The sequence below is a fragment of the Notamacropus eugenii genome, chromosome 1 (genome assembly GCF_028372415.1).
Source record: "Notamacropus eugenii isolate mMacEug1 chromosome 1, mMacEug1.pri_v2, whole genome shotgun sequence".
Lineage (NCBI taxonomy): Eukaryota > Metazoa > Chordata > Mammalia > Diprotodontia > Macropodidae > Notamacropus > Notamacropus eugenii.
In genome coordinates this window covers 757,693,825-757,710,048 of record NC_092872.1, presented here as the reverse complement: position 1 = coordinate 757,710,048, position 16,224 = coordinate 757,693,825, and the positions used below count along the sequence as shown (strand labels likewise).

General features: G+C 46.9%; 1 long non-coding RNA gene across 4 annotated transcripts; it reads left to right on the top strand.

Moving 5' to 3' along the window:
* The first annotated feature begins 3,419 nt into the window (after positions 1-3,419).
* Positions 3,420-14,869, top strand: LOC140527989 (uncharacterized). 4 transcript variants are annotated; one of them, XR_011975046.1, is made up of 5 exons: positions 3,420-3,557; positions 4,040-4,152; positions 4,842-4,979; positions 9,587-9,770; positions 14,439-14,869. It is a non-coding gene; the product is annotated as an uncharacterized lncRNA (long non-coding RNA). The 4 variants fall into 4 exon arrangements; XR_011975028.1 differs by having other exon boundaries at positions 4,839-4,979; XR_011975033.1 differs by lacking the exon at positions 4,040-4,152 and having other exon boundaries at positions 14,439-14,868.
* The last annotated feature ends 1,355 nt before the right edge of the window (positions 14,870-16,224 follow it).

Genomic DNA, 16,224 nt, shown 5'->3' with positions numbered 1-16,224 from the left:
TTATAGGTGGTAACCTGTGGGACAATACAGCCTAGGTATACACACTCTTTCCTTAGCTCTCAACGTCCTCTGCTCTTTGATTACATATATTTGATTTTAATCTATAATTGCCAAAAGTAACCTCACCAGTGGGGGCTCATGGGTCATGGTTTTGTGTGAGGGCTGAGCCATGGAGTCCTTGAACCTGACTTAGCTTTTCTAGAGGACCATAGGACAAGGAGTGGTGCAGATATTACCTGTGTGTAGGTCCAAATTTGACATTGGCAGTTGTTCAGACGTCCCTGAGAACAAGCAGTGCCAGGACCCTAGGGGCACACGCTATATCATAAAGAACTCCAAGGTCTCAGAAAGTCAGACCATCCAAACTGGATGGAGCCTCCACAGCTATCAGTCCACCTCTATCTGAACAGGAAACCCCTTCACAATCTTCCTCACATGTATCCACTCAGTCTCTACTTGAAAACCTTCAGTAATGGGGAGCTCACCCTCTCCTGAGTAATGGAAACTTATAACACTTAAATCACTTAACTGCTGTTTGCCTCAGTTTCCCCAATTGTAAAATGGAAACAATCAACTCCCAAAGTTGTTGTGAGAATCGAATGAGATAAGATGTGTAAAGCGCTTGGTACGGTGCTAGGCACATAACCCGCACTATATAATGTTAGTTGTCATTGTCATTGTCTATCCTTCTTGTAGAGGAAGGGAGGCACTTCCCTCATACTCATACTACCTGGATGCCAGGAATGGACATGGTCTGGAAGACAGACTTAGAAACATGTTCTGGATCTCCACTGCTCAGTGTCTTGATGATTTACCAACAGAGAAGACATATTGTATCCCCTCTTTTAATTCAAAGCAGTTATTTAGTGAGCCTCTATTATGAGTAAGGCAATAGTCATGGGAGAGAAGCCAGCAAGGGAGCGGGGGCAGGTCCCTGGGCTGGAGTCTGAAGCCAGCCTTTGCTCCTGACTCACTATCACCTTGGGCAAGTCACTTGCCCTCAGTACCGCTCCTCTGTACAGTGAGACTCCCTGAGTAATCATTAAATAAGGTGCTTTCCCTGAATTCCTTGCTCTTTTAACATGACGTGTCCTAGTGAAAGAAGCCCCAGTTCTGATGATGGGAAGACCAGGGTCGAAGTCTTGCTTGCAACACTAAGCTTTGTGACTGGGCCTCAGAAAGAAAGCTTTAGAAATTCATTCAGCAAACAATTATTAGGGACTTGGTATGCTCAAGCCACTGGGTTTGGGATGGAGACCATATTGATATACTGGACCCCGTCTCGGTGAGCTTAGTCTAGGACATTATAGGTAGATGATGAAATGTGATGAATTCCAAATAGGCTGAGTTCACACTGTAGTGCATAGTGTTATTCACACAGAATTAAAAAGGTGGGGGCATTCCTGTTACCTGGGGAGATCCAGGGAGTCTTCAGAGAGGGGGATGTTTGACCTGGGAATCGAAGCATGAATAGGATCTGACAAGGACAGGATGCGAGGAGGAGGTCACAGCATTAAGAAAGGCAAGGTAGTGGGAGTGTTTGAATTTTAGAATTCATATCCCAGGATCTCAAAGTTGGGATGGAGGTCAGCAGCACCTTGTCCAGGCTGGACCTCAACAAGCTGTTCCTTAACCACCTCCCTGACAAGATGTCGGTCCTCTGGCCTCCCCATCCTGGTCGCCTTTCCCCGGATTCTGTGGCCCCCAGAAGCAAAACTCACTGCCTGGGCTGGGCCTGCTGAGGGCAAAGGAGAATTCTTTCCAACTCCAGCCTCCATGCAAATGCTTTCCTGACCTCTTCCCTAATACAGGCTGGAGCTTGCTGGCCAACTCCCTTCCCCTGCATCTATGCTTATGTGAATTATAAACAGGCTCCTTTGGGATGGGACTCAACTAAAAATATAAAAAAACCAACGATAAGCACAATATTCATCTTTATCCAAGCCTCTCCCCCCCAGTTGGCCATGAACCAGTCCCAGAAGTGGTTCACAGCTGGTCCAGAAACCTCATCTCCCAATGAGCCACAGAGATGCGTCAACGCCTGCCCCATGGAGAGAAGGTGCCATGTCAGGACACAGGCATGCTGCACTCCTCTTGCCTACAGACCAAAGCTGCCTAGTGGCCAGCTGCTGCGAGTGCTGTGTGTGCTCAGGGCTGCAAGCTAGAGCCTGGTGCTTTGGCTGTCCCCATGGGCCTTCTTCTTCAATACGATCAAGTCAGTGTGGCAGGAGCCTCCAGCTCACTGTCCTCGTTAAGGATGTTTTTTTGTAGAAGAAATGAGTCCCTGTGGGGCCTGAGCATGTCAGCGCTTCTCCAGTCAGGCCTGGACAGGGCACGGGACAGTTCTGTCATTCACCAGCAGTGAACACAACTTACTGGTGGTCCGGGCGTCAGAGGGCTTTGGGTTGCTGGGATTAGAGTGGCCAAAAAATTCCTCAACCTATAAGTAGTCTCTCTTTAGTTATCCCCTCTAGTCGTCATGGTCTTTATCCAGGCCTGCATGTGAATCATCTCCCAGGAAGGTCCTGCTAAGCTTTGGCTCCAAGAGCATAGACCTCCAAGGACCTGGGATGGTGGAATGAGGCATCAGGGGAAGCCTTGGTGGTCATGTGACCATGAGCCATGGAATTCCATTAAAGACCTAAGGTCATGTCACCCAAAGGACAGCTAAGAGGCAAGGTGACATGTGGTTGACCAAGAATTAACCTAGAGATCAGTGATGCTAACAATTTCCATTTTCCACCAGCCCTGACAGATGGTCATGCAGGGATCAGATGAGGTCAATCCACTTGTCTGGGGACACATGGCTAGTAAGCCTGTGTTTCGACTGCACCTTGAAAGCTGGCCAAAGGCATTAGCCAAGTTGAGGCCATGGGCTCCTGAAGACTAAGCAATAACTAAGAAGCTTTGCTAGGTCTGTGTCGCTTTTACAACTCCACTCTCCATTCTGTCTCAGGCCAGAATTCTAGAGGGAAGACTATGGAAATGTAAACAGAAGGGCCCTGGGCCTGGGCCAGAGTTTCTCCCCTCCCCCTCCCCATCCCTCTATCCCATCCTAAAGCTACCTACCCACACCCAGCATCCCGCCCCAAGGCTCTCCAGATTCCCAGAATGGGGATGAATGGGGATGCCTGTTACATCCTCTACCTATCTTAACTCTGGGCCCCCTGCTCCCCACTTCCCTTGCTGACCAACCTTCCCCTAGGTATCTTCTCCTTACATGGACCAGGTATCTCCCCAGGGAAAGTCTCTCTCCTGGGCCAGGAAGCTCTCCCTTCCAGCAGCTCAGGGCCTCAGTGACTGTGCAGCAGCTAAAGTCTGAGGATGGGTTTGAGCCCTGCTCTGACCCAGCATCTGATGCTCCGCATGTTTCTAGGTCACAATGCAGTTGATATAAAGCTCATGGGAGTCATGTTTTCTCAGATCTGGATTTCGATGCCAAGGCTCAGGGAGAATCCTCACTCAAGGTTACACAACAGAATTTGATGGACTCAAGATACAGAACGAGACACATTTTTGGACATGGGAGATGGGAAATTCTCTTTGCCTGACCACATGTATTTGATTCTGTGGTTTTCTTTTCCATTTTTCCCTTTTAAATTTGGGGTGGAGAGGGAAGAGAGAAAATACATGCTTGTTCCTTAAAAATTAAGATAAAATGAAAGATTAGAAGACGTTACCCAGCTAATAGCCATCAGAGCCGCGTTTGGACTCAGGCCTCCAGAGTTTGGCTCTACGCTCTCTTTAATACCCTATAAAAATCTTGTTTTTGGTTGGAAGAACAATGTTGTAGCTGCTTATTTTAACCTAGATGCATATAGAGAAAACTCTGTGGAAGAAGGCCAAATGCTTGGGCCATTGGACCCAAATATGAGCTTCTTACAAGCTCTGGCCACTTGTTGACAAGAACTCGGATGAGGATGCGGTTCAGGCTGAGGTGGAGGCCAGGCTGAGTTGGGGGTAGGGCTAGCTGAATGGTCAGGGTAGAGACTGAGAATTTGGTCAGTTTGGGGCTTTTCCAGCCTGACTCTTCTGATAGGTGCTGTGCCATGAAGGGAGGAATGGAGTTCCCATAGAAGACTGGCATCCAAGAGAAGGAGATTGACCTTAGGATCTCAGGGAATGAATCTAGAGGAACCTTCAGTTCAGTTGGTCTGTGTCCCTCATTTTACACATCATGGGGTTCCTGGGGCCCCAATTTCCCCAGCTTTGAGCCCCCCCATTATAGTCTCTTTTATACGGACCAAGAGAGAATTGCACATCAGATATGTGAGCAGTAAAGTGAAACATAAACTAGCAAAATCCAAGGAAAACCACCTAGCCCTAATTCAGAGACACACACAGGCCAGTGGGGAGAAAGAAGGACTCCTCTTCTCCCTCCTCAAGGGAATCCCAGGTCCCAAGGGGAAAATAGGGTCACGGTGCACTGAGGCTGGAGGCTGGACTTTCACATCTCCCTGCCTAACCTCCAATGGCCTTGGCATGCCAAATTCCTCTATTCTCCTCTGTTTCCTCTGTCTTCTTCAGGGCCATCTAGTGAGTCTTTGCTCCAACCTTTCTACCTAATTTCTACTTTGTGCACCAGTGATCACTCTTTTAGATTTAGGCAGTTTCGGGGTTGGCAAAGCATTGGATCCTCACAACGAGTCTGCAAGTGAGGTCTAGTGTTGCCCCTATTTTACATGGGGGAAACTGAGGCAGACAGCAGTGAAGTGACTTGTCCAGGATCACTTAGCTACATTCTGATCAGGATTTGAACTCAGATCTTTCTAATTCAAAGTCCAGTGCTCTGTGTATGGTGTCACTTAAACTTTATGTTTTATGTATGTTCTTCATAGCAGAAAACCCACATCTGGTCAGAAGGAATGACAGGATGGAGAAGCAGAAGGAACCTTAGGCTCATCTGGTCCAAACCCCTTGAAAAATGTTTGAAGACTGGGAAAACAGCAGTCACATGTGTAGAGATCCACATTTTGGAGGTGAGGAAGCAGATTCATAGAGGCTGTGGGACCCTGGAAGAGTCAAGATTTGAACCCAGGGCTTCAGACTGAATTTATTTCTCTTTTCTTGAGAACTGAGCCAGAGCAGGGGTAGCAGCAAGGCCAAATTGGGTATAGGGGGCCAGTGGAGACATGAGAAGTCCTGGTACTGTCACTGTGGTTTATCCATTTTTTGGGCAGTGTCTGCCCGGGTTCTGAAAGGGTCCTGAACACTGACCCCAACTGAATGGGCCTGGAATTTCATGATGGGGACATTGGGGAATTCAGGAACCTGGGTAACCCCGTGATAATATGGTTATGGGGGGGACCTCAGGAAACAAAGTCACAGCACCCAGAAGCTGAGAGCAGCCTCCAGTCCAACCCTGCACCCAAAGATTTCCTAGTAGAATAAGGAGTCATGCAGCCTTTATTTGGAGAGGGGCCTACCAGCTCTGAGGCAGCCCACCCCCCACTGTGGGTCAGCTCTCACTATCAGGAAGTTTTGACTGACTTCAATCCTTGTTCACCTTCCCCGAATTCCCAGTGGTGGGAAGCAGAATGGAGGATGAAGTAGGACATTGTGAATCAACCTTCCATGTTACAGTCCTTTACTTTTTGTCTATCTTTGTTTGCATCCAGAGACAGCCAGGTGGCCAAGTGAATAGGGTTGGGCTCAACCTATGGCATGATCTTAAGGTCATTCACCAACCTGGACCTGAATATCCTCCACATTATAAACATCCTTTTTAAAGCATGGTGTCCAAAACAGAGCATGAACCTCTGTCTGAAATCTAGTTAGGGCAGAACACGATTGGATCACCAGCTTTCTCATCCTGGACTCTTTGCCCTTCCTAAGGAAGCTCTAAAAAGTTAGCGCTACACCATATTGCTGACTCACATTATAGCCCACTAGAACCCCTAGATCTTTTTCAGAACAACGCTTCCCGTCTTAAACTTCTGTGTATCTACATCAAAAGGTTTACATGCATCCCTACTGAATTTCACCCAATCAGACTGAGCCCAATTCTTGAGCCCATTAAGGTCTCTTTGGTTCCAGTGCCTGGTGCTTAAGGAATGCCTATTGGTTGATTGATTGGTTCCTGAGTTCGTCCTTCAACGCTTAGCTCTTTCTCCCAACTTAATGTCACTGTCACTCTTGATGAGTGTGCTGACCAAGCTTTCATGATCCAAAAGAATCCCTGAACTTAGGGTCAGTACAGAGAGATCCACGGGCAGCCACTGAAGAAGCTCCCTCTCTGACTTGGGGGTGGCTGCTGTTGAGCACAAACATACTCATTATGTAAGTATGTACATCTATGTGCGTATGTATGTGCGTGATGGAAGGTCCCCACAAATGCACTGGGAGGGTTCGGTCAGCGATTATTTCCAGGCTCATATATTCTCTTTGACACCATTTTTTAATCATTGGAAACTCCTCAACCCTTTCTGAAATCTGTCATAACCAATAAATCATTTAAACCTCATATTGTCATCAAAGTAAAGCAGTTTGATTCATAGAATCATGACGATGTCAACACCATCATCCTGGCACACACTGGGACAGATATCTGCCAGAGGGAAGCCCATTCGCTGCTTGCTCCACGGGAGATCAGCTCTCTGTGACAAGAGTGAGAAAATCCACTTGTTCACTATCATCACTCGCCTTTTGGCTCTGTGTCTACAGTGCAAGGAAGTGAGACTTCTCCTAACACTTGCTAGGGAAACAGATGACTGGACACAGTCATGGTGCTCGGCTTCTCCCTTGGATCAGATTCTCAGTGATTTTTGGCCCCTACTCCTATTAGCTCCCCACACTAGGCTCACCTTCCTCAGCTAAGCAGAGCTAACTATTCATTCAGCTGCATTTGTTGCCTTGAAGGTACAAGACATTAATTTCTTCCTAGTACTGGGAGATGGAATGAGATGTAACCCTTTCCATTTGCTCCAATATTCTCTTGTCTTCTTTCTTCCATTAAAGTGAGTATAGCAGACAGCCCATCATCTGCAATAATTTACCATCTCATTCCTTTGGGCAACTAGTCCTGGACATATTGATAAAGAAGTCAACCAACAAGGCCAAAATTGGGTATAGGGGGCCAGTGGAGATATGAATACTAGTAGTCCCTGTATACCTAAACTCCATGGCCTTTTCCAGGTGGTGATTGTTTTGATATGGGTCACTATGGCCCTGCATAGTCAGCATAAGTATCATCCTAGTACCCTTTAGACAGCAGGCCCCAGAATTGACTCTAAGATTCAATTTTGACAATGTGGAACATTTGAGGTGATGACCTGCTATTGGAGATAATGTTATTAGGTTTTGCTGCATAGATAGAATTTTCTGTGGGCCTTCCAGCTTCCCGTGGATTCTGTTTCTGGAGCTAGAACCCCAATGGGGTCTTAGCTGAGTTTCTCCTTTGGAAAGCCCAGATTCATGTTATGTGTCTACAGTCTATGAGTATGAGCTAGATGCCAGACCTGAGCCAATTATAATCATCTAATTTTGATACACTGACACTATGGAGTGGTCTTCATATTTCACACCTCAAGAGTCTCAGTGAAGGGATTTCCCCTCCTCACAGTCAGGCTACAAAAGATTGTTAATGCTGCAATGTGTGACCCTGATAGGCAAAACCACATAGACCTTTTCTGTAGCTGGGGAGAAAGGGTTCAACACAAAGACTAATATACCTGAAACCTGCCTTCTACCATGCTATCTGGTCTACTGTGGCTGTGAAGAAATGGAAAACTCTAGTGGAAAAATCCTACTGGAGGATGGGAGCTGTCCACAGCTGAAGCTCATTCAGACTACTGCTAAGGGCAGAGTTAGTATTCTATACAACAGCAGGGCTCAAAGGGTTTGAACACACTCATCCCGCTGAGTAAGTCTTGACCTCTTTGTCCAAGATCAATATTTTAAAAGTAGAACTTTGTGGACATCTTTCGTCTTGATACCATCTAGATTTGCCACGTATCCCTTCCTCTCATCCCTTACAACATTAAAACAAGGAAAAATCAGCAAAGCAATGAATACATTGAAAAATGTTACAGTCTAGGTCGTGTTCTACCTCCATGGACCACCTGCCACCTTTGCATAGGAGTGGGGGAGGTAGAGAGGAAGGGGACGGTTGACTTCTATTTGCTAATTCTTTATAATTTCACAATAGTCAGTTCCTATTATTTTGTGGTTGTTGGTCTTTCCATTTGTGTTATTGTCATCGCTGGGAATCTTGTTTCTGGTCTCTTAATTTCACTACATCAGTTCATCTAAGTCTTTTTGTGCTTCTCTGCATTCATCACCTTTGTTGCTTCTTAGAGCTTCAGAACATCTCATTACCCTTTGGTTACTCCACAGACATTCCGTGTCTTCATTATTCTCTTACCTTGCCCCCCATTTTCTACTTACTGCCATGAATCCAATCAGTCTCGAGAGGCTGACCTGGTAACATCAATCCTGAATTCAGTGCCTGTCATTCACCTTTTTGTTTTCTTTTTAGTGTGTGTGTGTGTGTGTGTGTGTGTGTGTGTGTGTGTGTGTGAGAGAGAGAGAGAGAGAGAGAGAGAGAGAGAGAGAGAGAGAGAGAGAGAGAGAGAGAGAGAGAAGATCCAGAAACATTCAAAGAAAGATCAATTCTGCTTGAAGCAGTTGCTTTTCAAGTGGCTTCCTATCCCTGGCCTCAGTTTTCTGATCTGGAGAAGGAGAAGCAGATGACAAAGTGAAACAGTTCCTGGATTTATCATCAGCCCCTAGCTTACACTTCTACTTCTGCCACTCAGACTGGATGACCCATAATTACTTTGCCCTCTGAGCCTCACGTTTCTCATTTATAAAACGAAAATAACAGTTCTGCCCCCATGATTCACAGGGCTGCTGTGAGAAGAGATTTTCTTAACTCCATTTCCTTTGACGGATCTCTGTCATGTTCTCTAATCATAGGTGTTCCCCAAGACTCTGTCTGTCTCTCTTCGTCTCTGTCTTTGCCATCTCATCTCATCATCTCCCATGGGTTTAATGATCATCTCTCTGTAAATTTTTCCTGGAATGGATACACCACATAGATTTCAAACCCAACATGTCCAAAACCAAACTCACCTTTCCCCCAAATACTCTCTTCTTTCAAACTTCTCTGTTATTTTGAGGCTAGCACCACTCCCTTGGCTTCCCAGGCTCAGAATCTCAGTCTTAACCTAGCTTTCTTACTCTCACCCGTTCTATACAACTGACCTGTGGCCAAACCTTGTGCTTGCTCTTTTCTTGTCACAGTTTTTCTGTGAGCCATTCTTCCCCTTCCCAATGCCCTCCACCAGGCCCCCAGGGTCACTTTCCTTGCAGGTTGTGCTGCCCTGCTCATTGGCCTCTCCAAGTATCTATGGCTCTCTGATCCGTGTTCTGCTCAGGTGTCCATTTGTGCTTCCTACAGCGCAAGCCTGACAGCGTCCCTTTCTACTCATCCAAAACCAGTGGCTCCCTATCACCCCCAGGGTCAAATAGAAAATCTGTTAGACCTTTAACAATGACTTCCTGACACTTTAATCTTTGAGCACTTTGCTCCTATCCATACATTGTAGGGTCCAGACATCCAAGTTGACTACTGCTTCTCCCACAGGAATTTCCAAGTCCTGTCTTCGTGGCTCTGCATGTCCTGTTCTCTCGGTTTGCAATACTCTTCATCCTCACCTCTGCCTCGTGACATTCTTCACTTCCTTCATGTTCCAACAGAAATAGCGCCTTCTGAAGATCTTCCCTTCTATTCCCTTGGCTACTGGAATACAGCTCCTTCCATCTTCCCTGTATGTATTTCATATGTATCTGTTGACTTATAAGTTGTCTTCTCCACTAATACAGAAAGCCCCTTTAGAACAGGACTAATTTGTGTGTGGGTACCTGAGTGTGCCTGAGTATGCACGTGCATGTGCATGAGTGTGTGTGCGTGTGTGTATGTGTGTGAGTGTGTGTGTATGAGTGTGTGTGCATGAGTGTGTGTGTGCATGTGTATGTGTGTGTGCGTGAGTGTGTGTGTGCATGAGTGTGTGTACGCATGTGTGCTGGCCTTTCTTTGTATTTCCAGTACCTGGCATAATGCCTCATATATATTCAGCTCTTCAGTCCTCATTGATCAATCAACTGATTGCTATAGAAAGGTGAGTTACTATTGACAGCCTCCCTGAGGAGTCTCAGTTTCTTCTCCAAGGTGAGGAACTTGGGAGAGACACTTTCCAAGATCACTTCCAGCTTGGTATCCTTTGATTCCAATGGAGAAGCTACTGTATGTTTAAATGTTAAAAGACATGCAATAAGATGCATGCTGCCTTTGGAGGTCATGGTAGGAGGCACCAGACCTGCCAGAGGTTTCCCACGAAGCCTGGGAGCACAGACTGTGCCATGTCCTCATCAGAGTGAGAGTGAAAAGGGGCACCCTGGCCCATCCCGGCTTCCGAGGCAACACCCGCCCCAGCTCCATCTCTCACCATAAATGGCCTGCTCCCACCGTCTGAGCTCCCAGCTGGCCGCGGCCGTCATATTTCATTTAACGACCTCTCAGTGAGGCTCACATCCTGGGAGCCCGCCGGGCCTAATGTAAATACTGGGGGGAGCCTCATTCCATCTGCTGAGAATGTGCAGTAGTTCTGTGGACTCTTGTCTAAACCGGGTCGGCTACTTGGAGGTGAGTTTGGGAGGTAAATGAACTGTCTGGCTGCTCGTCTTGGCAGCTGAGATTATTAGTGGGAGGTGGCAATAAAGAGATCGCAAGCAGGACCAAGAGTGTTTACTCAAAGCTGCGGCCAAATGGCCAGAGAGAACAGATATGAATCATGGCCCGTCACTGAGGACAGCTCTGGACAGCTACTAGCTCCCTCCTGTTTAGGCGCCTCCCAGAGTGGCTCGAAGATTGGGGAGGAGTTTATTGACTTGCTATTGAGAGATGCCTCCTGTTGTCAAGATGTCCAGTTGGGGCCCCATCTCAGACACCACCCAACAGGACAAAGTGATAGATAAAGGTGGAGGTGGAGGTCTGGTCCTGATGGCAGCCAGTGCTTAGATCCCCTCTGCTAGAATCTCATCTACATATCATCTGGACATTTGGATACTTCTCTCATGGCAAACCAGGGTTCCGGGCCACATTTGGGTTGGCTGGTCTATTTTTCCAGGCTTGTCTCAGACACCTTTGGCTTGGATAAGAGCCCTGTCCCTGCTTTGAGATTGGCAATGAAGAACTTGGTGCCCAAGAGCCAGAGGCTATGAGTTCAGCCAGCAGCCAAAACACTTCGGCATTGTCTGACTGATTCTATTACACACACACGTGCACACACACACAAACTCAGACACACACACACAGACACACATGTACACACAGACACGGACACACAGAGACACACACACATCTTTAAGGACACTAGGAGTCTTAGCCAAGACTTATTCAAACTTCTTTTGCTGGCTCAGAAAAGTCATGCCCTGGCTCCCAGGCTCACCAATGTACCACTAGAAGGAGTTCAGAAAAGAGAACAGAACTGACATGGCCAATTTAGAGTGAGAAGTGCCTTGAGAGGACATGTTGCTGCCCACTTCCTTTTAATCCGGAATCTGAGACCCCAAAGCACCAGATGCCTTGATTAAAGCACTGGAAGGGTTTAGTTGGGTTCAAACTCCCCCCAGACTAAAACCAAGCTTCAGCTTGCTCCTCCATGTTGCCTCCTACCACACGTTAGCTTTCTTGAAATGGGAGAAGGTGGGGCTCTAGACCAATATAGAAAAACTTCCCTAGTACTCACTGACTATTGCACCATCTTCTAACTCAGTCTTCTGAGAGCAAAGGACACCTTGCTCTCTGTGCTGGCCCCTTCTGTCTTTCTGTCTTCTTATGCTTGACTCCTCTCCACACACCATAAGATGCAACACTCGGACCCAGCCCCACTGGTCTTGCTATTCCCTCTGCCCAGAATCCTGTCTCCTGCCTCCGACATTGCTCTGTTTGTCCCCCATGGATGTCATTCCCTCTCTCTCCTCATCTCCACTTCCTGGCTTCCATCAAGATTCATCTTAAACTCTTATCTTTTGCAGGGAGTTTTCCCAGGTTCCTCAGCTACTAGTGCCTTCCCCACTCAGATTACCTTCCATGTACTCCGTATGTATCTTAAATATGATTTACATCTCCCATTCCCCTTAGAATGTGAGCTCAGGAAGAACAAGAACTGGGGTTTTCTTTGTTTTGTTTTATTTTGCATCCCTGGTCCATAGGATTTACTTAATAAATGTTTTCTGACTGCTTGATATTTCCTTGGAATATCTATTCATGCTTATAACGTCGTTAAAATCATAAGGAGTGTTTGAGGTTTGTACTTTGGGAGGTTCTGGTGGTTGCCATTTTTTCCACAATGGAAGACTGACCCACAAGGCAAGTTTCCAGACTGTGGTGGTGGATAGCTATTGGTCAATCTATCAGTGACCTTAGGATGCGGGCGCCTACATCAGCAGCCCAGATTTGACATCTCCCCACCTTCCCAGCTTATATGACTCTCACCTACATCTTCCCATACGTTATTTCAATTCTTCCATGGAAACACGATCTCAATTGGTGTGAACACTGCCCCTATGATGGTAGAGATAACTGCTCCAAACCTCCTCTTGCTCTGTGATTCAGCCCTGTGTCTTCCTGTGAATCTTGGCCTTTGGCAGAACCTCAGGACGGGGAAAAGGTTGGCATGGTGGGCAATGGATATTAAGAGGTGTACTCCTGAGAGGGAATTGGGGGGTTAGAAGGGAAGCACAGTGGGAGCACCAAAGTTAACCTCAAAAGAGGAAGGAATAAAACTGAATTTCCTCATGAGAATATATACTACAGACTCTCAGGACAGAAAGAGGAAGCTGTTGATGAGTGTGTGGAACACATCACCAACTGGATTCGTTTATTTATGGGAGACTTCAGTTATCCAGACTTCTGCTGGAGTTTCTCTCTCTCTCTCTCTTTCTCTCTCTCTCTCTCTCTCTCTCTCTCTCTCTCTCTCTCTCTCTCTCTCTCTCTCTCTCTCTCTTCCATCCTCCCTCCTTCCTCCCTTTCTCTCTTACTCTCTGCCTCTCTGTCTATGTCTCAGTGTCCTTGTCTCTCTCTGACTCTCTGTCTCTCTCTGTCTCTGTCTGTCTCTCCCTCCTAATTCTCCCTCCTTCCCTCTCTTTTTCTCTCTCTGACTCTCTGTCTTTTTCTGTCTCTCTGTCTGTCTCTCTGTTTTTGTCTTTTTCTCTCTTTCTCCCTGTCTCTCTCTCTCTCCCTGTCTCTCTCCCCCATCCTCCTTCCTTCCTTCTCTTTCTCTCTCTCTGACTCTTTGTCTGTGTCTCTGTCTCTCTCTTTCTCCCTCCCTTTCTTTCTCTCTGACTCTCTGTCTCTCTCTCTCCCCTCATCCTCCCTCCTTTCTCTCTCTCTGACTGTCTCTCTGTCTCTCTCTCGGACTCCCTGCTTCTATCTCTCTCTTTCTGTCAAATATTGATTAGCTCATAGCTTCTTCACTTTCCGTAAGGATAATTCATCCATGCAGAGGTGGGGGAACTGCCCAGCAGAGGTTCTGCTCTGGATCTGATCCTTAGTCACAAGGAGGGCCCATCCAATAGAGAAGAAGTAATCATGGTGCAGTCTCACAAAAACCTGAGGTGTTAGGGAGTTTTCAAAGGTTAGAGAAAGGAAGTCAGGGTCCTATGAATGACAATGACTTAAAGCAAGGGTGGAGAACCTGAGAACTCAAGGAGGCCCTCTAAGTCCTCAATTGCAGCCCTTTGACTGAACCGAAACTTCACAAACAGATTCCCTTAATAAAAGGATTTGTGTTGGGCACAGGAGTGCTGAGTGAGTTCCCAGATCAGTCTTTGCTGGGGGTGTTCTAGAAGGAGTCTCAGATGGGTAGGCCTTGGTCTGCCTGGTCTCTGACACACCTCCCAGGACTGGGATTCTGTGTTTCACTGACTATCACTTACATTGAGCAGTTTAGAGGTTGCATGTAATCACACAGAAGGACTTGCTGGATTGTCAGATTCCCTCCTGTCTTGTGGATTCATGTTTCTATTGGGAACTGCCAACATCCAGGGAAATGGCCTGGGAGGAGACGAGGCACTGGTGGGTGACCAGTTCCTGGAGGCTCTGAGTTCAACCACCTTTCTCTCAATTTAATGTCCCTCAATAGGAGTCAAGGTGGAAGCATGTTCATAATCTATAAAATAACCTAGCAGGGTAAAGTTGGTTGACAAGGGGCAGGGGTTGGAGGTGGCAGGAATCCACAGGCAGAGCAGACCTCCCCCCTCCCCCATGAAAGCTTTTAAAAATGAGCACAGACTCGTTCATCAATGTGTCTGCACTTGGGGAGCATCTGAACTGGAAGGCAAATGGTGGGGGTGGGGGTGGGGAGAAAGTTATTTTTGGACCAAGGAAGAAAATTGCATTAGTGTGACTTGAGTTTTTGAATTGTCTTTGACAGTGCCAAGTTTTGGGTTGGATCCTAGATAAGGCTGACCAGTGTTTCCCAGTCTCCCATCTTGGTCTTGAAATCAGGAAGAGTATATCCAAGATACGGCCCTGGGAAGCTAAAACCACGTGGGAACACTCCCATAGGGATGGCACATTTCATCAGCCACCATCTGGAGGAATGAGAGTCCTACATGAAGGTGTCATCCTGCATGCTCAGGCAAGAGGACATGAAGGGCAAGTGAGGAATGATGGGGGTGGCTTGGTCTTCAGGGCCGCACAGAAGACCCTGGGAGCCCAACTATTCCAAGACTGTGGGAAGCTCTCTTCTCTTCTCCCACCACCCCACTTTTCTCAAGTCTAGGACATTGGCTAATTCTCATTAAGAGAAATGCAATAAATTGAATACTTGGGCTTAAAAATCACCTTATTATGTTCAGGATGAGAGAGGTATGACTAATCGGCAGTTCATCTAAGAAAAGACCAAAAAAAAGAAGAAAATATTGGAGGGTATTAGTGGATTGTAGGCTCCATATGAGTCAGCAGCATGGGGCGGTGGCCAACAAATTCCTGGGCCTGGAATCAGGAAGACCTGAGTTCAAATCCAGCCTCAGAAGCTTAGAATCCAGGTGACCCTAGGCAAGTCACTAAACCTCAGTTTCCTCCTCTGTAAAATGAGGATGGCAATGGCAGCCACCTCCTAGGGATGCTGTGAGGATAGTATTTGTAAAGTCTTTGCTCTCTGCCCTGACCAGCTCATAGTTAAGTGTGGGAATTGACTTTATGCACTGCATTTTAGGATAGGGGCTCTAAAGGAGGGATGTCCATGCTGCAGCACAGGGAGGCACGATGAGGAAGACATCAAGGTCATGCTCTGAGGTCAGAGGGAGGAACTGAAGGCCTTTAGCCTGGAGAAGGAAACACTGGGGGAGGGGAGTGCAAGCTCCCTGGTGGGGGGAGAGGATGGAACATGGAGGGTAAGTGTGGGAGCCAGAGGCCAGCTCTCTGAGAGGGGGAAGCACCCTGACTAGCAAAGGGACCCAAAAAGTCAAATGAGCTGCTTTGAAAGGGAGTGGCTTCCCCTGTAGCCCACCTCACACAGAAATAGGGTCTTCATGGTCCCTCACCTTTGAAGGTGTGTGCGTGTGTCTGAGTGTGTGTGTGTATGTATGTGTGTGTGTGTATAAGTGAGTGTATATGAGAGTCTGTGCGTGCAAGTCTATGTGAGTGTGAGTCTGCATGTGTATATGTGAGTGTGACCCTATTTTTGTGTGTATGAATCTGTGTGTGAATGTGAGTCTGTGGGTGAGTGTGTGTATAAGTCTCTGTGAATGTAAGCCTGTGTGTGTGTGTGTGTGTGTGTGTGTACAGATGAACCTATTTAATTGAGACTGAGATTCTGAGGGGTCCTGAAGTATAAGCCCATGAGGACAAGGTAAATACCTTTTCTTCACCCACAAAACTAATTAACCAGATGTGTTTCTTGAAGACCAATGAAGCCTGGGATTATCATCCTCATCTTTCCCCACTGGAATGGTATACAGGGCTTCTGGGATGCCAAACTCTAGTAGGACTGCCACTCCATTTCCCAGGAGCTGAGTCATGATGGAAGCTAGAGATTCTAAGGAAGAGATAAAGAGGGCATGTGTTCTTGGTGAGGGGGAAACCTTCTTCATTCTCTCTCTTTCTCTGTCTCTCCCTTTCTCTTCTGTCTCTCTCTCTCTGTCTTTCTCTGTGTCTCTGTCTCTCTCTGTGTCTGTCTCTCTCTGTTCCTTCCCTTCTTTCTTCTTCCTTTTTTT